General features: G+C 43.6%; 1 protein-coding gene across 15 annotated transcripts in view; it reads right to left on the reverse strand.

The window, feature by feature from the left end:
• The window catches only part of KIAA1217 (KIAA1217 ortholog), a 300,278-nt gene that overhangs the window by 64,813 nt on the left and 208,500 nt on the right, over nt 1-26,965 (reverse strand). Inside the window, exon 1 of one of the 15 annotated variants that reach the window (XM_039233030.1) lies at nt 20,114-20,168. The exons of 13 other annotated variants lie outside the window; for them this stretch is intronic. The gene's annotated coding sequence lies outside the window, so the exon portion shown is untranslated. Of the gene's footprint in view, nt 1-1,278; nt 1,284-20,113; nt 20,169-26,965 lie in introns of those variants that run through there. One more of the 15 variants, XM_039233029.1, reaches the window with a different exon arrangement.

Below are 26,965 nucleotides of genomic sequence, written 5' to 3' on the forward strand. Positions count from 1 at the left end.
ATATTGTATTGTATATTTGCAAGTTGGTAGAGGAGTAGATTTTAAAGGTTCTTTCCACAAGAAAAAAATTTGTAAATATGTATGGTGATGGATGTTAACTGGACTTACTGTTGCCCATCATTTGCAATACATACAAATATCAACTCATTATGTTGATGAAACTAATACAATGTTACATGTCAATTATATCTCCATCAAAAAAGAATCAAGGTAAGGGGGCAAAGGGAAACTAATTTGCAATTACACTACTGTGTGGAAGAAGGGGCAGAATAAAAAATACAAATTAATTCAAAATATGAAGAGTTGATATGTTTTGTTGAGGTCAAAGCCAAAGAGGGTAATAACCAACTCACTGGGATTCTCCAGATGGCTACAGGGAAAGGATGGGCAGCTTTGGTACCTCCCAAGCCCACTCTTCCAGCTCCATTCGTACCATTACAGGAGCCCATACATTGCCATCCAGACTTTTGACAAGGGGAGCATGAGTGGTTGGGGGGTGGGTGACGTAGGGGCATGGGAGGACGTGGGCTCAAATGGACCAGAAGCAAAGTGAGCAGTCAAAAGACCCACAGTGTGAGTGGTGGGGAGGGATAAAAGAAAAAAACAGAGGCAACAGGAGAAGGTTGAATGAAGATGAAACAGAGAGCGATGTTCTGAATACACACCGATCCCTTATCTTATAAATTCATTCACTTAGTAAGCAATGCTTACAAGCACTTGCTAAGAACCAGGCATTGTTCTAAAAAAGCCCCCAAGTTCCTGCCCAGGAGAAGGTACATTCCTCTGTATATCTCTTAGATGAGCATATATCTCTTATCTTGTCTCTGGAAGAACTCAGCAGTGCAGAATCCCTAACCCGGAAGTTTTACACATTATGGTGGATTTTCTAATGGAAATGGCCAATAAAAAATGCAAGCAAGATGCACGTATGTAGCAACCAAAAGGGACCTTGTGAGAGTGTGCTACCCGTGTATCACTAATTTGGTTCCTCAATCCCCTGGGGGGCCACCTGTTTCCAGGGGCTCCAGAGTATGCACGCTCCTCACGTGCATTTGCAATTTTATCTCCATTAGCCCCACACACATCCCACAACAGGCTAGTCTGTTCCCTGCCTCTAAACTGAACCTGGGACATCCTCAGGCTGTCCTCACCCCTGGGACTCCCTCCCCATTTCCTGGCCCTTGCAGATCCAAACCAAGGCTGAGGGTCAAGGTCTGGCTCCAGGTGCATCATAAGCTCTAGCCCACATGGGCCACTCTCTGCTCACTTACTTGACACCCTCATGACTCAGGTGCTCAGGGCGTTAGACCAGGAGGGCACCCCCAAGGTCACTGTGTGATGATATACATGATTCTCCTCCCACTATGGCTGAGGTACCATATGTCAGAGGTTCTGTAGCAGGTCTACACCGATCCTTTGTAAATATCTCTACCATCCCATCTTCCACAAGGCAAGACTCAGTGAAAAGAAGAATTGGTAAGTAAGGCAGGACTTCATAGATCATAAAATACAAGAGGCACCGGCTTAGGCAGCAGCACATATCTGGCCAATCTCCCCAATGAGACCACACGACGCAAGATTAAATCCAAATGAAGGTAAAGATAAATTCATACAGATTCAAACATGCTGCTATGTATAAAACATAACACAGCGAGTGCTCAAGGCAAATCAAGTGCAACAAAAGGTAGGCAACTACTCTCATTATTGACACCATTTTTTAAAAAAGGTTTCAAATGTCTAGAACTCACTTTGGATAAACAGTAACCCAAACTCTTAGTCTTCTTTATCTGGCCTCAGATTACATCAGAATATGGGGGATTCTGACCCCAATTAACACACAGCGAATGCCCTCCTTCCCCACTCCTTTTCTGGCAAATAGTACAGAACTATCTAGAAGGATAAGGAATATTAATGAAAGGAAAATATAAAATTAATTTTAATTAATGAAAAGTTGAGTAAATTTCTTTTAAAACAACACAGATACCAGGGAGCCTGGGTGGCACAGTCAGTTAATGGCCAACTTTGGCTTAGGTCATGATCTCGCTGTTCATGAGTCTGAGTCTGTGTTGGGCTCTGCACTGACGGCTCAGAGCCTGGAGCCTACTTCAGATTCTGTGCCTCCCTCTCTCTCTGCTCTTCCCCCACCTGTGCTCTGTCTTTGTCTTTGTCCCTCTCTCAAAAATAAACACTAAAAAAAAGTTAAAACCGAGATGCCTGCATAGATATTGAAAAAAACCAAAATTAGTGACGTGAAAAGAAATGGTTAGGAGGTATATTATATAACTAACTTCTAAAGTAAAACACACAAAAATCTCATTAGACTTTCTTGATGTTACGTATAGATGAATTCAGAAAGAAAGGTAATAGCAGCAATTCTGATATGCTGTGCACTCAAATGGGGATGTGGGTGATAGTCAAAATATTTAACATCCAGTAGCTAATATTATACGGGTACCAAGCAACCAGAATGGGACTTCAGTCAACAAGGATGGATCATAGCTGTATGCAATCAGCATCCGGTACCCATTGGTAGTGCTGCATATCAACCTTGTCTTGTGCACTTCAAACTAACCTTGCCATCACCCAACAGGGTCATGGAAAGAATCACTGTCCACCTGAGTCATCTGCAGTGGCAGTGAATACAAGGACTCAGCCGTGACAGAACAGGTGACCTAAGATGGAATGCCTCCATCAATCCAGGTGACTTTGAGGTTGGAAGTCTTTGGCAGAATGCCTTCCTATCTTGCTTTGCCAAACTATGACTGACATTACAAGACCCATGAAAAAAAGAACCCATGATAACTTCATCCTCAGCTATACAGAGAGCCCAGGAAGAGAATGACACAATGTTTCCATTAGACAGTGGGAAAACGTTTTAAACCTACAACTAGGATGAACCTTTAAAACGTGAAAACTGACATTCATACAAGAGAGGATATGGACCAACTAAAGGCAATTACTCTGAAAATGAGACAGAAGCAATGGAGAGATGAAAAGAGAATCTTTTTCAAGTCTTCACTATAATCTCCCAAGGAGGCCACTTGGTTTTCCAGTAAAAAGTGGACTTTGTATATTCTGGGAGCTATTCACTCTCTGGTTGACAGTCAGGATGATGATTAAGATGCTATAATACATAATCTTAGGAAGTTCCAGCCTTATACGTTAGTGTTCTTTCCGTGGAGAGATCTTCCTAGAATCAGCCACCCACATAGTTTTGTTCTGTTTTGTTGTTTAACTGGTCTCTTTTGCCTAATGAGTACAGAAATGGCATTAAATGCATATTGAATTCTTCCTGCGTTAGGCCTCGAAGTGAGACCTCTTAAGGAGAAAATTATATCAAACTTCAAAAGTAAAATAAGTTAACCACACACACACACACACACACACAGAGTTGTGACTCACCTTAGTATATCTGACTCGCTTCTTCTCCCACCAGTCTCTGATGCCACTAATCCCATCATGTCATTTCTCTCCAAATATTGGATACATTGTGTCATTGACACTTCTGTCCCAGAAGCTTTCAACACTAATGTCTTTTTAAATAATTTTTTATTTATTTTTGAGAGAGAGAGAGAGACAGAGTGAGCAGGAGAGGGACAGAAAGAGGGGGAGACACAGAATCCGAAGACAGTGAGTCTCCAGGCTCTGAGCGAGCTCTCAGCACAGAGCCCAAGGTGGGGTTCGAACCCACGAACCACGAGATCGTGACCTGAGCCGAAGCCAGACGCTCAACAGACTGAGTCACCCAGGCGCCCCTCAACGCTAATGTCTTTATGTGGGCTTTCAAGAATTTCATTTCCCATCAAGAAAAAGTTAACCTAAACCCAGGAATAAAGGTTCTCTCCACACCTTAGCTGCACACCTCAGATCTCTATTTGCCTATAGCTCGGCCAAGATAAAGAAAATATTAATTTATCTTCACTAGAATCACCGGCAATGTATGAAGCAGACATACATTGCGCCTTATTTTGTTGAGCATCACCTGTCCCTCCTGCCATTACTGCCCAAACCCCTGCTTTCTCTCGGTTGAGTGCTTCTAGTTCTTGTAAACAGTGGAGTTTCCGCCGGAGCTCAGCACCATGGCCCTGGCTGAGAGGCTGCTGTCCCCACTCACAGCACGGACTGCAGTAAGCTGTTTGGGCCATACTTCCCAGAGGCCAGAAAGAATCTGGGGGCAGTTTCAAATTAATTACCTGAAATTTGAGTTAGGAATCCTCACAACGTATCTAAATTTCATTTCCCCAAAACACAGTAAGTTAAATCAAACATTGCTCATTTAGAAGTTTCCTGAATGTAAGATAAGAAGGGGCAAAAATCTTAAAATTGTTTCTGGGAAAAAAAAATCTAGCATGCAAAATGTTTATTCCAAATCATTTTGGGAAACTGTCTCATGTAATCACGTCTCTTTGTGGAGTATTTAAAAAATATATATATGCTTTGCGGAAAGGGAGTAGTCTGTACAGTTTATTGTATTTCAAACCCCACCCTTCCAAGTCTAGAATTTGTAAACACACCACTCAATCAGACCACACAATGAGGTAACCGGACAAAACTGAAAAGGATTCTTATGAGACTCTTTCAACCTCAAATAATTAAAGCCACTTACTTTTTCTTACGGAAATCACCTGTAAAACTAAGGCCGTGAAAAAAGCACATTGGCTCAGCTCCCAATTATGCGAGTCCTTTGTTTGCTGGCTTCATCTAAATCCTCAGTTCCACATTTGGATGTCTTAGACAGCTTTGTCTTCAGGGAAAAAAAAAAATCTCAAAGGCCACAGATCCTAAAATGCTCCCAGCTTGAGTGTTTACAACCAGTCAAAACCATTTTGTTTCACCCAGTCCTCTGAGTGAGGCTGTCACAGCCATGGATGAAAAGTAGTCCTCCCCATGATAAGCCAATTTCTCCTCCCCTTGGAAATTAGTCACTGAGTAACCTCAGCTCACATCCAACCACAGGCTACCTCACGGGTGACTCAGGCCTTTAACAATTGCTTACATGGAAAACACACACCAACGAATAGACTCTGAGAGTCCTAGGTAAATGGGTTAACAGTGAAGGCAATATTACCAACCAGACTGGACTGAAAGGCAAACAGGATCATTGAACCCGACGACCAGCCGCCACAAGGCCATCGGAAACCCTGGTTACCATATCAGACCAACTCTCAGAGTGTGATCTGCTGAGGAAAATCTAGATAGACCAGGAAGCACCCAACACTCATTCTGCTGCCAGACTTTTGAAGTTGGTGGATGGGCAAGTGAGGGGAACGTAAGCCTCTCCCCTTCTCATGTGGAACAGCGGAAAGAAAACAGAAGGGTGATGAAGGAGGCTGGCTATTAATTAACCAGCCTGGTTTTACCAGCCTGAACTTTGGGGAGCGGCCATTAATCACTCCTACCCAGCTCCAGGCAAGTAAGTACGATCATTCTGGGAAACATACCTGAAAGAAGAGAGAGGGAAAGCCAGGGCTACGCCAAGAGGGGATTCGAGAAAGGGAGCTGGGGCCCTTCTGCGTCACCCCTCAACATGGCAGAGGAGGAGAGGCCAAGGCGGTCTCCAGGGACCCTCCCCCCACCCCCAACGGCAACTGCTGTCAATGCAGCTGATCTCTTGCAGGACAGGCACCAGAAGGGGTGTGTTCCTAACAAGAAGTGGCTTGTGCAGCGCTGAGCAGAGGACAGGTATCAACGTCTCACTCACAAAAGGTGAGGGAGAAAAAGCATTTCCTTAGCTGGCGGGTACGCTCTGTTTAATCACCACCATGCTCTCTGAGCCCTCAGGGACCGACGGGAAAAGAAAGCTATCCAAGTGGGAATCCAGCGACAAAGTAACTCGAAATGCTGGGCTGGAAACCCGCTGGCCTCGCTCCACACCCCGCAACCACGCTCTGGGAAGCCTGTGCATTTTTCAAACATTTTAAGGCTTTTAGAGGCTGTTCTTGCTGACCCAAAGAATTCCATGACGTCTCTCAGGTTCAAATCCAGTCCGTGTTGCAGGCTTTCTAAAAAAAAACTGTTTACTGCCATCAAAATGCTTTGTGGGGATTAAGGGAGGGAGACAGGACACCGTCACCCTCCTAAGATGTCTCCTTAGAAACAATATTTGCATGAAGTGGTTGTAACAGACGCCACCTAAGAGGTGGGAGAAGAGGAGAAGGAACACAAAAACCCTTGTTTCGAGGTTTAATCTAATCATCAGGAGTTTGTGAGTTCTCACCAGAGTTTGGGAAGCACACGGTATCAGCTCCTGGCGTGTCTGGCATACATTGGGCAGGTTTTGTTTCTTCAAACACATGCTTTCCAGGAAGGGGGATGTAGGGGTTGGTCTCCCTGGTCTGATCATGTCATGATTCCGCCCCTACCACATTCCCTGAAGACCTTGATTTCCGGCATCAGACATCCTAACCAGCATCGCTCTCGTACTGATTTACCTGCTGTTTACGCAAGCTTACGCATCCTTGTAAGGATGGATGGATGGATGGGTGGATGTGCGGTGTCTGGGCCACGCTGCCCCCGCCCCCTGGAAAACAGATGCACTGAGCGCTCACTGCTGTTCCGCTAAGTGCATCACGCCATACACAATACAGGAATTCGTGCCAGCCGTGGCAGAGACAGGTGGCTTCTGTTGACCCAGGTGCCATGCGAGGTGGGGGGAGCAAAGTGCGAGAAGGTCTGGTTTACCTCTCTCGTCTCTTCCTTCCTGTCATGTGCAAAGCAACTTCTTTGCACTTTTCTTTTCTTTAAAAAACTTTTTAATGTTTATTTTTGAGACAGAGAGAGCATGACTAGGGGAGGGACGGAGAGAGAGAGGGAGACACAGAATCTGAAGTAGGCTCTAGGCTCTGAGCTGCCAGCACAGAGCCTGACGTGGGGCTTGAACCCACAGGCCATGAGATTATGACCTGAGCCGAAGTCGGACACTCAACTGACTGAGCCACCCAGGCGCCCCTCCTTACACTTTTCTAAAACGCTTCAAGGCACAGTCTGGAAAGGACATGCATGGCCTCGTCATTACAAGAGCTGTAAGTCCCTGTCAGGAGTTTGAAAGCAGCCCAATCCTGCGGTGAATCAGGATGAGTTAAATACCTCCAGTAAGAGGCACACAGGTCACCCTCGCAGGGGGAGTGATGTGCGGGGGGGTCGATATCCTAAGGTCCTTGAGTGCCAGCTTAGGGACCAGGGAGGATAATTTCCTAAGCAATGTCCTGGTGCTGTGCAGAATTTGACTTCACCTGTCTGGCTCGTGCTCTCCAGAGAACAGCTCATTCAGGCTCACTCGCCGCAAAATGTGGCTCAGTCTGGGTGCGGCCAACCACTAAGTCCCCGTACTCTGGCGTCCTTTCTTCGCCAGACCCTCCTCTGCATGACCTACTTCGGGAGGCAACAGCCTTTGTGAATTTGTTCTTCCCAGTGGTGTATGGAGTGTTCTACTCTTGATTCCCCTTCTTCCTTTCATTAACTGGCACGATAAACAAAGTGGAAGCCATTTATTTCTTTTGAGTTAGTATTAAAAAAGAATATGCTAGTAAATATTCAGTATTACCTCAACAGGAAATAATTTTTATGCTTTAGTAAGGCTAACAGTCTTGTGAAATTTATTTCTTTTTCCTCCCTCTCATTCATTTCTTTATTGGCTTTTAAAAAATTACATACGGTAAAAGGAAATCTAAAATGTGCTTATGAGCACGAAGAGGGCATTGTGAAGGGAAGTAATTATGATGTTGGGAAATTTCAAGTTCATCTTGCTTACACTGTTAAAATCGGAAAGGCGGTCATTTGTGAGGTCTTCGTGAAACTACTAATGTTTCATTTGATCATAAATGGAATGTCTGCCAGACACGAGACAGACAGGCTGCTGCCAAAATTATTAAATTCTCAGCAAAAAGATGGTCCAGTCAGTGGCTGGCTGATGGCTATATTTAAGAAGAGCATTACTTCCACAAATATTTTGAGATGGGAAGTGCTGGTGAGCCCTCCAGGACCAGGGCCCGGCTGACGTAACACTGTCCAATGGTGATTAAAGACCCCAGTCTGGAACGGACGAGAATCATGTTAAATAAATCACCTAGCTCCTAAGCCACAGCCAGTAACTGTGTGGAGCTGCAGGGCAGATAAAAGAAAAATGTGCTTCTCTCACTGATACTCAATCTTCTTCTGGGAAACTCCTGTATCATCCAGGCCAAAGACAACCTCCTTTTGCACCTAAAATAGTTACAGTTTATAGAACAGTATCTTCTTTCTACCACTTGTAACAGAGAGAGCAAATAACTCCTTGTTTCTCATCTCCATCTTTCTGTACATCCTCCTGTAAGGACGCTATTTGTGTATGCATATTCCTTTGGGGCTTCTAGATTTGTTCCTAGTGGTAAGTCCTTTCTGTTGCCCAAATAGAACTCTTCAGTGCCTTTGACTTTTTCCTTTTCTGACTGTTCTCTGAACTCCCCATTTAGCTTGTCAACATGGACTCGGCAACATGTAATACATTCCTTTGTTTAGGACAATGTTTCTTATTCCATAAAGGATTTTAGATGGTTATGGGCACCACACACACAGCCACAAACACAGGATAATCATCCGGCAGTCTGCAGCTTACAGTTGTGATTCTATTTTGCAGGCCTCTGATATCAGTGAAACACAATAGATCTGATATTCCTATCCTCATGTGATAGGTTAGGAAAAGGAGTGTTAGGAGTTATGGACCTCACCCATCTCTGCACAGTGACAAAGTCGTGAAGCAGCAAGAATGGCCATCTTCAGGCCATGTCCCTGCTTCCTTCACAAGTTAAGTGGGAAACTACATGTCCTCTAAGACACTGCATCCCGAAGGCCTTCCCTGCAGGGACTACTCAACATTTATCTGCTTGAGCTCTGAACTTCAGCGTGCAGCGTGGCAAACCTGGTTTGAGACGTACCTCATCTGCTTCACTCTCTGATCCAGATTTTCACAGCACAGGAAAAAAATAATAGACATCTCAGGGGGCTTTGGGTCTAATTATCCAGACACCCTCTTGATTACTATTGGGTTTTATCTGCTTTCCTCAAAATTAGTTACATGTATGTTAGTATATGTTTATGTACATTACACTTACATACACGTACTTCTATATTCTGTATCACTGATTATCACTACATAGATATCACTACATCACTAGTCATATATATGTAAACCTGTGATGTACACGTGATGTAGTCACAGATGCCACATTACTTATGAGTTAAAATGTCTACGTCTCATTTGATTAACTTTCCTCACCTCGATGACTCCAATCCCAATACTGAGCGACATTCCTGGGACCACATCTCTCAGAAGTGTATGAGTCCCTGAAAAAGGGTTACTACTTTGTCACTTTATGCTCTGCCCTTCTAAACTTTCATTAGGAAAACTGACCAAGTTGATTACATTGTAAGTGAAAAAATCTGATACAACACTGTATAGCTTGAGGTTGGTCCCAGCAATGTAAGAACATTTTTATTAAACATTTTTAACAATTTGTCATTTTTTAAGTTTATTTATTTTGAGAGAGAGCACAAGCACAAGTAGGGCGGGGCAGAGAGAGAGAGAGAGAGAGGGAGAGAGAGAATCCCAAGCAGGCTCCTCACTGCAAGCACAGAGCCTATGTGGGGCTCAAACTCATGACCACGAGACCATGACCGGGGCCGAAATCACGAGTCGGATGCTCAACCGACTGAGCCACCCAGGTGCCCCTCAATGTAAGAATTTTTGAAAAAAAATCTCAGTTTGATGATATGACACATTCTCACTGCATCTCAACAAACTGATGACAATCTGTATAGAATTTTATGCTCATAGATGTAGCTTAAGGATAGGTATTTCTCAGTTGGGAAAAAATGGTGTGTGAACAAATTGATGGGTGGTAGATGGCAAGTTGGGAAACACATGGTCTTCTGTTCTTGGTCTGTCACTGATGTGTCACACCCCAGGACCCCTGTGGCAGTGTCTTAGCAGTCCCAGTGTCTGAACACCGAGTGTTCCCTGGTACGTGTACGCCCTCAGGTCCACTCCTCGTCCCTCTGCACATCTCCCTCTTTGCCCGCAACTTTTCTTCAATGGCCCCCGTGGACCCGGGTTACAATCATGGCCCTTCTAATGGCATCAGCCCACTGCCCGTATTCTGCTCTGTTTTCATATCAACCAAAGCAAAGCATGTGGTGACTCTACTACCAAGGAATAAGGAGAGTTATGCTGGCGGAACCAGTTTAAAGGGGAATTTTACACAAAACCGCAATGAGATACCACCTCACACCAGTCAGAAGGGCTAAAATGAACTACTCAGGAAACAACAGATGTTGGAGAGGATGTGGAGAAAGGGGAACCCTTTTGCACTGCTGGTGGGAATGCAAACTGGTGCAGCCACTTTGCAAAACAGTATGGAGGTTCCTCAAAAGATCAAAAATAGAACTACCCTATGACCCAGCAATTGCACGAGTAGGCATTTATCCAAAGGATACAAAGACGCTGATTCGAAGTACATGCACCCCAACATTTATAGCAGCACTATCAACAATAGCCAAATTATGGAAAGAGCCCAAATGTCCATCAACTGGTGAATGGATAAAGAGGACATGATATAGCTCCACGATGGAATATTACTCGGCGTTCAAAAAGAACGGAATCTTGCCATTTGCAACAACGTGGATGGAAATACAGTGTATTATGCTAAGTGAAATAAGTCAGTCAGAGAAAGACAATTTCATATGATTTCGCTCCTATGTGGAATTTAAGAAACAAAATAGATGAACCTAGGAGAGGGGAAGGAAAAGTAAGATAACAACAGAAAGGGAGGCAAACCATAAGAGACTCTTGAATATAGAGAACAAACTGAGGGTTGCTGGCGTGGAGGTGGGTGGGTGGGGGATGGGCTAAATGGGTGATGGGCATTAAGAAGGGCACTTGTTAGGATGAGCCCTGGGTGTTGTATGTAAGTGATGAATCACTAAATTCTACTCCTGAAATCATTACTACATTATATGTTAACTACCTCGGATTTAAATTTTAAAAATAAATAAAAACACAAAAATAAATTAAAACAAGAGGCTTCTGATGTACAATTTTTTAGTTCTGTCATTATTTTGACCTTCGGCTGAACGATATTAGCAAATGTATCAAAAGCAGCAAGGATCACGTGAGGGAAGGAGCCCCAGAGGATAACACTGAAGGACAACAATTCACAAATCCACCAAGTTCAATTTTCCCTTAAAATAAACATGAAAAACAACAACAACAATGGGAGATCCAGATCAAAACATCCCTTGTGCCAATTCTCTGTGGTCTCAGAAGAGCCAATCACTCTTCTCTTTAGCAAACAACTTTCTCTTTAGCAATAGCCAAAGCAGCTTTCAAACCCAAAAGAAATTCCGTGGGTATCCCAGGTGTACCGAGCATGTGAGCTGAGAAAATCCTCTCCTGTAAGACTGAAAAGAAATGCCATTTGTTGTATCATAATATCGGCTCATAAATTTCCCAGGTCTCATTAGTTATGAGAGAATTTAAAAGGATCCAGGTTTGTAAAGTAAATGAATATATCTTTGAAAATGTGTCTGTTTTCCTTGGGTTTCACTGGAGTCTGTGGCAAAAAACAGCTGCTAGTCTGGACCAAGCCGGTGGTCCTGGATGTCCCCACTCAGGGTGTCTTCCAACAGTCACTGCAGCATGTTGGAACCTGCCTTCGGAACCAGATGCTAACATCAGGTTCATTACCCATCAACCAGAAGTCTAATCCAGACTACCTCTACAGGATCACATTCTGTGTCTCCATGAAATATTTACTAAGTAGCCACTCTGTACACAAAGCCCAGGGTTAGGACTGAGGAGGGGGCAGAAGTATCTTGAAGACACACTTCTTACCTTTTAAGAGCTTACATTCTAGTACGGATAAGGAGGTACATACATGAATATTCAAAATAAGACCAAGCAAGAATAACTCTGGCTAGCGTTTACTGAGTGCAAGACACAAATACTCTCAGAATCTACAGGAGAGTAAGATTCTTCTAGCTGGGATAGCTGAGGAACGCTTCTCTGAAGAGGTGAGATTAAATGAATCCATAATTTATAAGCAAGACTTCAGTAGAAGAGAAAGAAAGAGGTTGTTTTCTTGGGTATTCCAGGCAGGAAGGAAGGCGTGATTAGAGATGAGAGGTGGTGAACTGCGCACTGCGTGAGAGGAACAGGTAGACCTCTGACCCAAACAACAAATGGTTCTCCAATTTTAGCATATATTGCAATCACCTGGATCACTTGCTAAACTAAAGCACATAAATGGGCCCCAATTCCAGAGTGCCTGAGATAGTAGGTCAAGGGTTGGGCCTGAGAATTTGCATTTCTAACAAGTCCCCAGGTGATGCTAAGCTGCTGGTCCATGGAATGTTCTTCAAGAACCACTGCTCTAGGGAGTAGAGGGGAGTGAGGAGCTCCCAACAAAATCTCCATTCTACTGTGGGTTTGGTTAAATCCTAACTCAGAAAGCTGACCTTATTAGACTTTCGGCGACAATATTAATTACTTACAATTTCTCTATAAATAAATACTTTAAATCTGCCAGGAGAAAATGGAACAATGGCAAGGAAACTAATATTTTTGAAGACTTCCTATTTACCAATGCTTTCCAAAATCAGCTCATTGAATTCCCAGTAGATTCCCATCAGATGAGGAACTGGGGCCCAGGGACTTCAAGTGTCTTACCCAAAGTCAAATAACAGGGCCAGGATCTATGAAGTGCCAGAAAAATCTTATACTCGAGCGTTAAGAAATCAGTATGGAGGCTGGATCTTCTCTGAATATTCTTCAAAGGAAGGCAGTGGTTCAGGGATCAGTAAGATCAATATTCTCACCATGTAAAATCGGGTTCAGAAATACCTGAACGAAGTCATCTCTATCAGATCTTAGAGGAGACACAAGAGAACAGTAACAGAGATCAGACCATATTACCGTTATCTACAAATGTGGGGAAAAACTGCCTTCCGAGTGATGACCCCAGGATTTCCACGGGCCCCATAAGAGGGCTCTATTTCAAAGGAATACCTTTGGGTTTTCAGTTCAAATATCACGTCAAGTCAGCCAGCAAGCCAGTGGACATGGCCGGAAATCTGAGATGGTCAGCCAACCCACTACTTCTCCTTATTTGGATAAATAACAGCCTGAAAGACAACCAGTTTGGGAGTCGCGCATACCCCAAGGCTGGGCTTGGCAAGCTTCTCCGCCCACGCCCTGCCTGGCCTTGCCCTGTTCGACAGCTGGGGGAGGTTAGCCAGTCACCACTTCCCACTAGATTCCAACACGGCCAGAAGCCTCCTCCGAGACGGGATCTGCTTCCCTGTGTCCCAAGAACTGCCGGACCGTGGGCATTCCTACATGCGAACGAAGCCCTGCGTTCCCACATCTGTGTAGCTCATGAGAAACAGAGAGCTACCAGCTCAGCGACTCCATGTAAAGAAGTCACGGTCCAGGGTACCTGTGTGGCTCAGTCGGTTAAGTGTCCGACTTTGGCTGAGGTCATGATCTCACAGTTCGTGGGTTTGAGCCCTGCGTTGGGCTCTGTGCTGACAGTTCAGAGCCTGGAACCTGCTTTGGGTTCTGTGTCTCCTTCTCTCTCTGTCCCTCCCCCGCTCATGCTCTGTCTCTGTCTCTCTCTCCTTCAAAATAAATAAACATTAAAAACAATTTAAAAAAAGGAAGTCATAGTCCATACAACAAAGTTTCCATATCGGGTGAGGGGGTGGACATGGTCTAGTTGTCCCCACTGCCACAACTCCCCCCCCCCGCGGCACACACACAAAACCACTGTCCCTGAAAGAAAAGAATCCTCTGTCACACAGGAGGCAAGACAGGTGAAGAAAATGCTCTGTAATCTATAGAGCCTTTCAAAGTTCATGACCAGCAGCCAGAGCCTTCAACTCACTTCAAAAACAACATAGGGACAAAGTTTCTCCCAGAGGGGACAGGAAGACGGGTGAATAAACAGACAAAGGGAGTTTCTTATAATTGGCACAGTGAGACACTGGCTTCATTCTGATGACCCTCAGCCTCAGCTTTTCCTTCAATAGGCTGCAGTCTACAAATTAGTTCCCCAAACAAACAAACCAAAAATTTAAGGGTCTAATCATCCTCTTCCATCAGTACTCCTCCCCACCATGACGCCCAAGGAAGGTAGGTTGTAGCGGAATGAGTACTGGATGCTGAATGAAAACACTCCGTTTCTCCTCCTGACTATCTCCTCGTTTGTGCAATCGCCACCATGACTGTGGCCTTGCCACTGAACTTTTCTGAGCCTCTCGTTTTGCTGCTCAGTTGCTTCAGGAACACCTCCTAGTTCTGTGAACATCAAGTGAGCTGAATTATTCTTGTATGACTTGCACGCAGAGAAGCGTGAACTGCATGGGTTATTATTAAAATCGCCCACAAGCATTCATGGGCTCACTCAAATGAGAGCAAAATGAATAGAATGGATAATATTCACTTTAATATATTCATAGGAGCATGATGAGAATGACACACTCTCCTGTTGAGATACACGAGCTCACAGAAAGAAAGAATGAATGGCGACTCTGAAAGGGAGAGCGCCATGCTGTATTCTATTCCAAAGACCCTTGAGAAAAAAGTCCAGTTATACATGATGGACTCATAGTCAAGAAAGTGCTTTTCCTCATTCCCATTCCTGAATTAATTGGCGACTCTGAAGCCGGATCAGGCTCGATAAAGGATTTCCAATCAACTTCATACTGAGAGAGATTCAAACATCAGGTGTTTAAAAAAACTGTGAGATGGGCCATTACCCACATCTCCGCGTTGACTCTTTCCCCTTTCCTTTTCCTTCCCATCTGGCCACCTGAGAGAACCTCTCTTTGGGAATGAATCTCGCCTGAGGCCAGAATAATAGTTTTCGTTGGTGAGGGCAAGGATGAACCAATGAGCTAGACACAAGTTTTCGGATGCTTTCAGAATGTCAACTATATTGTCGATTTTAGTCTTGTCCCACATTTATATTAAAAACAGGGATCTGTGTGCTTTAGGTTAGTCCTTGATAGAAAAACATTTATCTTGCCCAGAAGATAGTTTTTGGTGCTCTTTCCTTTTTCTCTTCTCTTTCTCTTTCTTTCTTTCTTTCTTTTCTTTTCTTTCGTGAACTGTGGTAATTTATTTGTTTGTTTATTGCAAAGCGTGGTGATTTAATGCAAGTGTAAAAATGCTGTCATGGAACTTACATGTCGAGATGGCCTTTCACATATGTTCACTGCATCTACATATGAAATACACAGAAAGGTTTGGGTGGTTTTTATATTATTAAGATAGACTATATATCTATGCATGGGAATTCTCTGTCAAAAATAAAAACCTCAGAAGAGCCCATCTGAGTCGTTTTTATGCTCTAGTCACAAAGTGACACTAAGCAAGAACTTATTAGCATTTCACTGAATTTCTTCGGATCATTGTTACGAATAATAAAAATACAGAAACATTTTAAAACAACATATTTCAATCTTAAAATGGCCAGATTAACATAATTATAGCCTTAGGTTTGCCCGGAGTGGCACATTTCTCATTTTCATGAGAATGCGGAGGTTCACCCAGATCGCAAGCTAATAGGCTCCTTGGTCTAAATATATACAATAAAATCTAAAGCAAATTTCTGAAGCATTCAGATCGGAACCCTGGAGATATCTAGTAAGTGATTTGCACTGCAGTGAAGCAGATTTTTTTTTTTTTTTGTTTTGCAGTTACACAGCTGCTAGGAAATGTATTTTTAGCTTTGCTTTTAAAAGCAAGCAAAAATGGTATCCACTTTGTAGATATGTATCCAGAATGTTCTCCCAGTCCCTCCTACAAGGAGTCCACCGTGTACAGAATGCTCTCTCGGTCGCCTTCCTTCTGGGGAGTCAGGGCAAAGCACGATTCTGGATGCTCATCCCAGATGAAGCCATTGCACCCTGACTGTGATACCTAATGTTCTGGAGGCTTGCTTTATGAAAAACATGCATTGAAGTTTAAGCAGGTCCCTGCTATTTAGGAATAACCTCATCATGGACATCATTACGATTTCTTATTGCTGTTTGGGTTTGTGTTTGACTGCTCTTCCTGTGATTTCAGGAGCAAATGAAAAGGTACAGGTTCAAAGAGTAACTCAGAACAGGGGAAAGCATGGACTTTGATTTCACAGGAAACGAAAAAATAAAAAGAAAGAAACCGAGTGCATGTGTCGATCAACCAAGAGAACCCTGTTTTCTGTATTTCGGGAATATGGAGTGAGTTAGTGCCGCCTGAGCCATGAGAAGGCGTGCCTCTGGCTTTAGTGGTACACTGGATATTCGCACCTTCTCACTGGAGAGCCTCAAATCAAGAAAGCTGCACAAAAATGATTTAATGAACAGCTTTTTTTTTTTTTGGTGCCAAATGACAAGGTGCTAGAGTTCTTGAGAACTCTTAAACAGGAATTAGTTTTGATTCTGACATCAAAACGGTTCATTTTTTCAACCATATAATCTTTAATGACATTTTACTGGGTCTTCACAAACCCCCGACTCCCCTTGGTCTCAAAGCCTCGGTTTTTACACTTCACTCAACAATAAGACACGGTCACCATTTTGGCCACTTTCTCATGCCAACTGTGCTACTACCCATTTAATAATTTTCTTTAAGTCAATGTTATTATTGATTGACTTATTGACTGACTGATTTAAGGAGGCTTCACACCCAGGATGGAGCCCAATGCGGGGCTTAGACTCACAACCCTGAGATCAAGACCTGAGCTGAGATCGACAGTCAGACGCTTAACCGACTGAGCCACCCAGGTGCCCCAAGTCAATTTTAAATTGACTTTTTTTCCCTTAGTTGTGGTGAAGGAAAAATATTCATTAACTCTCAACTCTCTGTGCTACTTCTCTCTCTAATACTCATTAAAACATACAGTTGTTAAAATTTCAAAACCTGTTTTTCTAGGTGCCACCTAAAATCACTGGTTCCAAGTGAAAAACAACCTTGAAAGCCGTCCAAGTGGAAATACATTAACGTTTCAAACAGAGTTAGGGTAGGAGCCATTTTCCTTAGCAGAGAGGCTGACGTTTGAGAATAAGGTTATAATACTACACAACCCTTTTAAGCCAGTATGTATTGTTTCATTCAAAGCGTCCCATAATTTGAAGCAGCTGCTGTTTCTCAGATGACTTGATGGCTTATTCTCCTTCAATAAAAATATTGGATCATCTCAATCTGGTTAGCTCAAAATCCATTTATTTTTGGTCCAGGCCCATACATTTCCAATTAATGAGCTCTGGCCCCATTCTAAACATGTGCTGCTCTGGATGGTAGGTGAGGCCTGGCTATATTCAACTACAACAATGGCTGGCTATGAGAAGTCAAGGTAGAAGGCACTTTCCCAAATCAATCAAGTGAGACCCAGAGGGACCAGAGCAAAAGCAGGGAAGCCCTGGGGATGGACAAAGGGCTAGCCTGAGGGATAGGTGGCTTGGGCTCCAGGCCTATATTTGTGCCTTATTTTGCGATCTTGTCACCCCAAGTCATTGTAACCACGCTGGCCCCTGAGTCCCACTGACAGGTGAATGGAGTCTAAAAGCTGATGCACAGGACCGTTTCTCCACCTCCGAAACCCTAGGATTCCCAATAAGTCAGGCCCGTTGCTTGAAGTGGTACCAACTACTAGGCCAGGTATCTCTTCTGTCCCAAATCTACGGAAGCAGACAGAGTATTGCTCCTACAAATGACAAGTGAGCCAAAGGGATCATCACCAGCCTGATGGGAAGAGAAGCAGGGCAAGGAGGAAATGGCTTGCGAACAGTCGATATGGATGTACCTTAAAAATATTTTTTTCTCTGTAAAAAACTAACATGCATTCCCCGCCCCCACCACACCACACACAAATTTAAATAAAAGCAACACATACCTGAGACATTTTAGAAAAAGTGTACAGGAAAGAATGGTCACCTGGAAGCCCTCTATCGGGTAAGATCGTGGACGGAGGGGATCCTGTGCAGACGTGGTAGGAAACAATTTTCTACGGTCTGGGCTACCCTGATGGGGACCCACAACGAAGCTGGAAAAGCAACCCCCGGGAAGAAAACAGCATGTAGGTGCACGGGTTACAACCTGAAAACCAGGACATATGCTCCCAGTCAAAGGCAATTTCCGCTAACATCTGTATTTACAGGAGCCAAGGAAAGGGATGCGGTTTGGATATCAAAGGGCGGAGGGTGTGGTGCAAACCTCTCCCGAACTCTCCAGCACTGACACAGGATTCTCTGGGAATAACCCCAGTACCTGCTAGGGGAAGGTCCTGCTCCAATCGACTTGCAGTTGAGGTGGCTGCTCAGGCAGCCCCGGATTTCCTGCAGAAACAGGGCTGGAAGCGAGCTGTCTCGGTCCCGAAGTCCAAGTGCAGGGAGAACAGCTGCATCCCCTGTTGACGCTGTTGGCAATGATGACTTCGCATCACAAATCACCAGGATTTTTTTGTGGCTGGGGTGGATGCTTCGGTCTCCAGGAGGGGGTGAGGGGAGCAGCAGTCCCTGGCCCCGAGGCGGCTCGGCGGGCTGCCCTGATTCTAGAACCCTCCGCCTTCAGCATTCTCCCTGTCCTCCCCCAGCCGCTCTGCCAGGAGCCTGACAGACTGCGGAGCCCAGCATGTAGGCAGTTCTCCATTCAAAGACACTTTCTCACTTCCAGATCAGGCTCACGAATAAGCTCTCTGCTCCGGGGCCATGAAAACCATTTCCGAGTGGCACAGCACATGGAGCAAAGAAGGAAAGAGCAAAGGGGAAAGGGTGGTCTGTCTAAAACTATCCCCACGCTGTCTACTGTTTACCGTTCTCGTTTCCCTCAGAGTAAGTTGTAACCAAGTCTCCAGCAAAACAACCAGTCTGATAGTAGGTTTTGGATGCTACAGACCTCAACAAACAAACCAAAAAAACCCCTCCAAAACTGTACTAAATAATCTATCCTGAGCCACATAAGCATTGCTTGTTTGTCATTACTTTCAAGTTAAGTTGTTTGTATCTGACTTCAGACTTAGAGCTCTCACCTACTAAGGAGACAGTCAGCCTGGGTTTGAACTTCAGCCTCTCTACTTACTTGTGTGTGATCTTGTTATTTAGTCTCTTGGCCTAAATTTTTCCAATCTAAAAATGGGTATAACTGTACCTATGAAATCGAGTTATTCTGGTGATTAAATGAAATAATATATATTACTTAGACCACACTCGATAACAACTTTTCATGCTTATTAATTCCTCTCGAAAATGAGGTAAAGATAACCAGAAGGATATGGATAAGCAGATCCATGCACGCATGAACCTCTAAAGGGAAACAGACTAATTGACAATTTAATTTAATTGCCCTATTGAATGCCTTTTTTAAAAATGCAAAACATTGTGACTTAACTCTTACATGAATAAGACAAAACAGCTATGTCAAGTAAATATAGTTTCTGCCAAAGACTTTTTTTCAGGCAATCAATAAACCTGACATTAACAGGATTATGTCTGTTATATAAAACCTTAGAAGTTTTAAGTGTTACTCGTAAAGCTTACAGGGCTATTTCTTTTAAAAAAGTCAAAACCGAGATACGAGAGCTATTTTTAATTTAAAATTTAAAGTGTTTTTCACAAGGAAAAAAACCCACCAAATCATTTTCCCTAGAATGCTGAAGGACACAGACTAAGGTCTCCCTCCCACACTATCACATCTTCAAATCTTCTACATTCATCTCAGAAACGAAACGCAAGTCGACATCTTCATGAAAATGGTCACAAAACACATACCTTGATGAGATCTACACTAGCAGATAAGGTTGACACCTTCAATGCTTTTTAAGTGATAAGGTTAAGCAGAAACTGGATCATAAGATTTAGAGACGGAAGGCACCCACATGTCATTTAAATGGATTTTTAAAAAACAGACTATTGCCAATAAATAAGAAGTTTCCCTTTCAGCAGTTTGTCAAAAGTGAAAATTAAAAACCTGGAATTTCAATTCTTCATGGAATTGAGCTCAAATACAGAAGATCTACCTCAGTTGGAGGCAAAGGTCACACAGCCTGACAAAAATAATTCTGACAATGGCATTTCTTTATAAAGGTACAGTTCTTACCTTACATCTTCCGTGAACCTTTCTCTTCTAGAAGAAACTTTCTAGACTTGCAGAGACCTTGAAACCCATCTCTCGAATGCTTCCTGCTCTGCCTTTATGGTGACTAAATGCAAGGCTTGGGTTTTTTTTTTTTTTTTTTTTTTTTTTTTTTTTACAGAAGGAAGCTTTTAGTCAAAATATGTGGTTTAAAGGAGCAGTATCCACCCTTGTTAAAACCATTTCACGGACATTCAGAGGTTTTGTTTCTACTCTATGAAAGTTAAATCTGAGTAGGAAGGCATTTTTCCTGTCCCGGAAATCAGCATAACTAAAACCAATGCTGAGCTAACGAGAAATGTTTCTTCCATGTGTTCCGTCTGGCAGAAACTGCAAGCCATATCAAGGAAACACGTGATGTTTATAAATACAATATGGCTCGTGTTGTCATAACCTCTCAATGACAAAAAAAAAAAAAGCGCAAGGAAAAGCAAGCAGCCACACAGCAGGAAAGATGAGATTTGTATCGCTTGGAAGCTGTATATCAGATGTGCATATATTACCCTTTCTTGCTTCTTAGAAAATAAAATAAAGCATAACTGGCAGCAGCTAGGGAGGAAGAAAATCTCTACCCTGTTCTGGATAGCCCCTGGATTCAAATGTGTTTGCCCCCGTAACCATTTCAATAAGAGGAACTCCTTACCAACTGTAACACAAACATCTTTCTGCCGGTCAGAAAAGCGTGACATAAAAGGGGCATAATTAGATGCATCACTCAAGTGAGTTCCATTGTGTTAACTCGAGCAAATAATAGAACGGAGGCAAGGATCTCACGGAGCCTGGAACTGATGTGAAAATGTACAGATGTCTGTATCGCAACTGATTATTGACCTGTTGATTATCATTGGCTTTGGATCTTCTGCGAGATTCGAAGATTTGGGAGGGCAGTCACAATACTTGCTCACAATTATATCTTCAGAATCTCGCACAAGAGCCAGAGTCAGAGGAGGGGTGTGACGCATAACGGTTGGGTGAGTGACCAGTGAACCTTGGGGGTAAGTGAACTGGTCTGAAATCATCATCCTACTTTGTCAGTTGGGAGGTATTGGGAATTCTAACACCTCAATCTACACGCAAGATTTGTCCTACTGAATTAAGTCACAGCAAAACAAGATCTGTTGTATTGGGTATCCAGAGATTAGTGTACTTTCTACAACAGGTGAATTTAACTCCTGAAAATAAAACTTTTAAAAAGAGAAAATATGTGTGGTTTTCTGACAATCATTTAGCTCAATCCAACAAATGTGTTAGTCTTATCTTTTTTTTTTTTTTTTACAAATAGTTTATTGTCAAATTAGTTTCCACATAACACTCAGTGCTCATCCCCAAAGTGCCCTCCTCCATGCCCATCCCCCCCTCCCCCCCACATCCATCAGTCCTCAGTTTTTGTCAGCATTCAAGAGTCTCTCATGGTTTGCCTCTCTCCCTTTCCCCCACCATTTCCACCCTTCTTCTCCCCCTTGTTCCTCCGTCAAGTTCCTCCTAATCCTCTTATACGTGCAAACATATGATATTTGTCCTTCTCTGCCTGACTTATTTCGCTCAGCATAACACCCTCAAGGTCCATCCATGTTGCTACACATGGCCAGATTTCATTCTTTCTCATTGCCATGTAGTATTCCATGGTATAGATAAACCACATCTTCTTGATCCATTCATCTGTGGATGGACACTTAGGCTCTTTCCATGTTTTAGCTATTGTGGAGAGTGCTGCTATGAACATTGGGGTACATGTGCTCCTATGCCTCAGCATTTCTGTATCCCTTGGGGAAATTCCTAGCAGTGCTATTGCTGGGTCCTAGGGGAGTTCTATTGTTAGTTTCCTGAGGAACTGCCACACTGTTTTCCAGAGGGGCTGTACCAGTTTACATTCCCACCAACAGTGGAGGAGGGTGCCCGTTTCTCCACATCCTCGCCAGCATCTAGAGTTCTCTGATGTGCTCATTTTAGCCACCCTGACTGGCGTGAGGTGGTATCTCAGTGTGGTTTTGATTTGTATTTCCCAGATGAGGAGGGATGCTGAGCATCGTTTCATGTGTCTGTTGGCCATCTGGATGTCCTCTTTGGAGAAGTGTCTGTTCATGTCTTCTGCCCATTTCTTCACTGGGTTGTTTGTTTTTTGGGCGTGTAGCTTGGTGAGTTCCTTATAGATTCTGGATATTAACCCTTTATCTGATATGTCATTTGCAACTATCTTTTCCCATTCTGTTGGTTGCCTATTAATTTTCTGGGTTGTTTCCTTGGCTGTGCAGAAGCTTTTAATCTTGATGAGGTCCCAACAGTTTATTTTTGCTCTTGATTCCCTTGCTTTTGGGGATGTGTCAAGTAAGAAGTTGCTGCGGTGGAGGTCAAGGAGGTTGTTTCCTGCTTTCTCCTCTAGGGTGTTGATGGTTTCCTGTCTCACGTTCAGGTCCTTTATCCATTTTGAGTTTATTTTTGTGCACGGTGTGAGAAAATGATCTAGTTTCATTCTTCTGCATGTTGCTGTCCAGTTCTCCCAACACCATCTGTTAAAAAGGCTGTCTTTTTTCCATTGGATATTCTTTCCTGCTTTGTCAAAGATCAGTTGGCTGTATACTTTTGGGTCCACTTCTGAGTTCTCAAGTGTTAGTCTTATCTTAAATGTTAGGGTTATTGGGGCTCCTGGGTGGCTCAGTCGGTTGAGCGTCTGACTTCGGCTCAGGTCATGATCTCATGGTTCATAAGATGGAGCCCCGCGTTGGGCCCTGTGCTGACAGCTCAGAGCCTGGAGTCTGCTTCTGATTCTGTGTCTCCCTCCCTCTCTCTCTCTGCCCCTCCCCTGTTTGCACTCTGTCTCTCTCTCTCTGTCTTTCTCAAAAATAAATAACATTAAAAAAAAGTTAGGGTTACTAACTGCTGTAAAGTTTTATTGACAGGATGGGAGAATTTGTTAGGACAGACAGATATTCTTATTTCTCATCTTGCTCAGGAACTACCTACCACTAAGATAAGCAAGGGAATGCGTTACAAACGTTCATATTTATATTTACCAATCATTGTACTGATCTTAGCAAATAGGGCATTCACAGAAAGTCTGTGGTAGAAAGAGTGCTGGAGTGAACCCCTTTTGCATCCAGGCAGTTAATGAGAATTTCCTCAGAGCAGGACATTGTTGGAGGGAAACCCAGGGAGCATGAAGATGAACTAGAGGAGAACTTCACCCTTATCGGAGCTTAGGGTTTAGAAAGGAACTTCAGGTGTGTCCATGGCGGGCAGGAGAAGAGGGAAGGGGGTGGACAGGTGAGGCTCTGTGGAGAGACAGGCTTGGAGAAGGGAGGGGGCAGGGACGTCATGTTAAAAATAGTGGGTTTTGAGTTAGGTCTTCAAACACAGGTGGCACACGGACACCGGTGAGGAAGAGATCAGAGTGGGGAAGGACAGCTGTAACCACTGGAGTGAGTAAGAAGGCCAGTTCTAGAGTTGGCCTGCCTGGCTCCAAATCCAATTCTACCAGTGAAGAGCTGTGTGGCTCTGAGTAAATTCTCTAACCTCTCTGACCTTCGGCTTCCACATCTGAAACAGGGGATAACGAGGATTCCCTTCACACTGGGTTGTTTTGAAAATCTGACGAGAATGAATACGAGCGCCATGCTGGGTGCAGCACCCAGCACCGAGTCAGTAGATCATGAATGTTCGGCACTAATAACCACTGCTGGTGGTGGTGGGTCAAGGAGGGGGACCTTGAATGACGAAAGAAGGTTAGCTATGAGTATTTCTGGAAACTTCCATTTCTTTCTTTTTTTAAGTATTTATTTTCGAGAGAGAGCGTGCAAGCAGGGGCGGGGCAAAGGGAGAGGGGGACAGAGAATCCCAAGCAGGCTCCGAGCTGACAACTCATGAGCAGTGAGATTATGACCTGAGCCAAAGCTGGACGTTCAACCAACCTGAGCCACCCAGGCATCCCGGAAACTTCCATTTCTATGGGGTTCTTTTCTCTTCCATTTCTACAGGATTACTTCCTCCCTTCCGACACCTTCCTCTTGTCAGCCAGAGCACTACCCCATGGAAGAAAGAGCTTTAAGCCATGGCCACTTCAGACATACATACTAAATGACATATGCTTCTTCTTTAATTTTTTTGGGGGGCATGGGAGTGGGGGTGAGGGTGGAGAGTACCACTTTAGCTTGGTCAAAAGAGAACAAAATGGAGCAAAGTTAAATATAAAAAGATGTAAAATAGATGCATAGTAGAGTTCAGAAGTGAAACAAATAGTAAGAAACGATATTTTATGTGTTCTAAAATGTCATCAGGGTATCATTTCAAAACTTATAAAACTAGGGGCGCCTGGGTGGCTCAGTCGGTTAAGTGTCCGACTTGGGCTCAGGTCATGATCTCATGGTTTATGGGTTTGAGCCCTGCGCTGGGCTCTGTGCTGACAGCTAACTCAGAGCCTGGAGCCTGCTTCAGATTCTGTGTCTCCCTCTCTCTCTGACCCTCCCCTGCTCACACACACACACACACACACACACTCTCTCTCTCTCTCTCTCTCTCTCTCCCTCAGAAATAAATAAAACATTTAAAAAACTTATAAAACTTGAATAGAAATATCAGGGAAGGGAGGCTAGAGCTGAATACAGAGAGTCAGCAGGAACTGGGTTCAAATGCGATGTCTGACATTTTCCAGCTGCATGGGCCTGGGAAAGACTCCCGGCCTCAGCTGTATCATCTGTAAAGATGGAGACAGTATACCCACTTTGCCGAGCTACTGACTAGACAGTATGTAAAGTATTTAACACACTGCCTACTGTATAGACACAAAAAGCTCTCTTATCTTACATCGAAAAAAACAACGGTATAGAATGAATACTTCTTATATCCTGCCTGATTCCACAAAGGAATAGAACTCACATAAATCATTACAGTTTTGCCCCAAAAAAAGTCAAAGTGGAGCAGATGACGAAAAGATAAAAATAGAAAAATTAAAAAAGAGAGGCCAGGAACGAAGCCAACACACAAAACACACGCTGCAAACGCCTGTAAGCTTGTTGTGGGCGGGCCACAAATTTAATTCCAAGCTTTAGAGTAGCAACACAAAGAGGGAAAATGATCACTTTCAAGATTCAAAGTGTCCATATGACAAAAATAAACCAGGAGGAGCCCAACTATTTCTGGAGATGAGAACAGAGAGATATTTTTACAGTGGGTTCTCGTTAATGGCAGAAAATGAATAATACAGCACATACAACACTACCGTGGTAGTACTCAATGCATTCCATGTTTACACTCACCATGGGTAGGATGCCATGGCTGACTTCTGAGGGATACAGAGATGAACACGAGACGGTTTGCGCCTTTGGAGAATTTACAGTTTGGCGGACTAAGATGAACATGCATCTAAATGATTAGAACACCACAGGGCGCCTGGGTGGCTCAGTCGGTTAAGGATCTGACTCTTGGTTTCAGCTCAGGTCATAAGCTCACAGTTGGTGAGTTCAAGCCTCACGTTGGGCTCTGTGCTGACAGTGCAGAGATTTCTTGGGATTCTCTTTCTCTCTCATTCTAATCCCAGTCCCCTGCACATGTTCTTTCTCCTTCTCTCAAATAAACTTTAAAAAAATTAGCTATTACATATAAAAAATAAATGAATGATTATAACACAAAGACAACGTGCAGGGTGCCCCAAAAGGAAAAGATAAATTCTGACAGAGCACTAGGGAAAGCTTCATCTAGTAGGTGGTCTTTTGTTTGGCCTCTAAAAACAAGTTTTTTTATGTTTCCACATAAAATTAACACGGAAATTTTCAACCACTCAAAATCAGTAGAGAAAATAATACAGTGAACTCTTATCATCCATCTTTGACATTTTTCAGCAGTTCACCAATTTGGTTTCACCTACGTCCACTTTTTGGGTTTACCCTGCTGTAACATTTTTCAGCAAGTCCCATTCGTTATACCATTTAGCTTGTAAACACTTAGTGTGACTCATTTTTAAAAACATAACCAGCAAGCAAGAATTAGCAGTTATCCCCTAACATCACCTAATTTCTGACACATGTTCGGACTTCCCAAAGAGTTTCAAAGATGTTTTTTCAGAATTGGTTGTTCTGATCAGGATTCTAACATGGTGCACACAGGCATTTGGTGGTTGTGGTATAGACATGACCCAGGAAACAGGACAGTGTTCCTGCCGACCCTTTTCTCAGGCCAAATTTTATAGAAGGAGTCGGGCAATTGTTCTGTAGTATGCCAGACAGATGGAATTTTGAAAGGCAGACATGTGAGAAGGAGAGGCCACTTCACACACCCGGAGTAAGAACTGCAAGGCGTCTCTGTTTGGGCATTGGGGTGCCCCACTGGCCTGTGCTATTCTTCGCACAGTGGGAAGGTGGGCTTAGCGGGATGGCTTGGGGAGTGGTGGTTAGACTGGGGTGAGAAGAGTCGGAAGCCTGGCTAAAGGCTGTTGCATGACTGATTGCTAAGACAGTACTGAACGCTAGACTTGAAGCAGCAGAGGCATGTTGCCAAGAGCTGGGGATCTGGAGGCCACCTACCTGGGTTCGAATCTCAGCTCTGCCACTCTTGTGTGTACTTGGGCAAATTTCTTAACATACCTACATGACTGCTTTCTGAGCTACGAATATGAAGGCTTAACCCAATACCTGCCTCAAAATGTTGTGCTGGGGATGAAATGAGATCACCCGTAAGAATGTGTAGTGAATGCTCAAAAAAGTTAGCTGTTGGGAGAGCAGTGGTGTAGGCAATGGTAGAAAGGTCATCCGTAAGAGGCCTTGTCGAGTGACCTGCATGAGCTCTGGCGGCCAGGGATGTGTTGAGAAACAGGGGTCAGGCGATTAA

Source organism: Hyaena hyaena, unplaced genomic scaffold (assembly GCF_003009895.1).
Source record: "Hyaena hyaena isolate Hyena2069 unplaced genomic scaffold, ASM300989v1 scaffold_72, whole genome shotgun sequence".
In the NCBI taxonomy this organism is placed as follows: domain Eukaryota; kingdom Metazoa; phylum Chordata; class Mammalia; order Carnivora; family Hyaenidae; genus Hyaena; species Hyaena hyaena.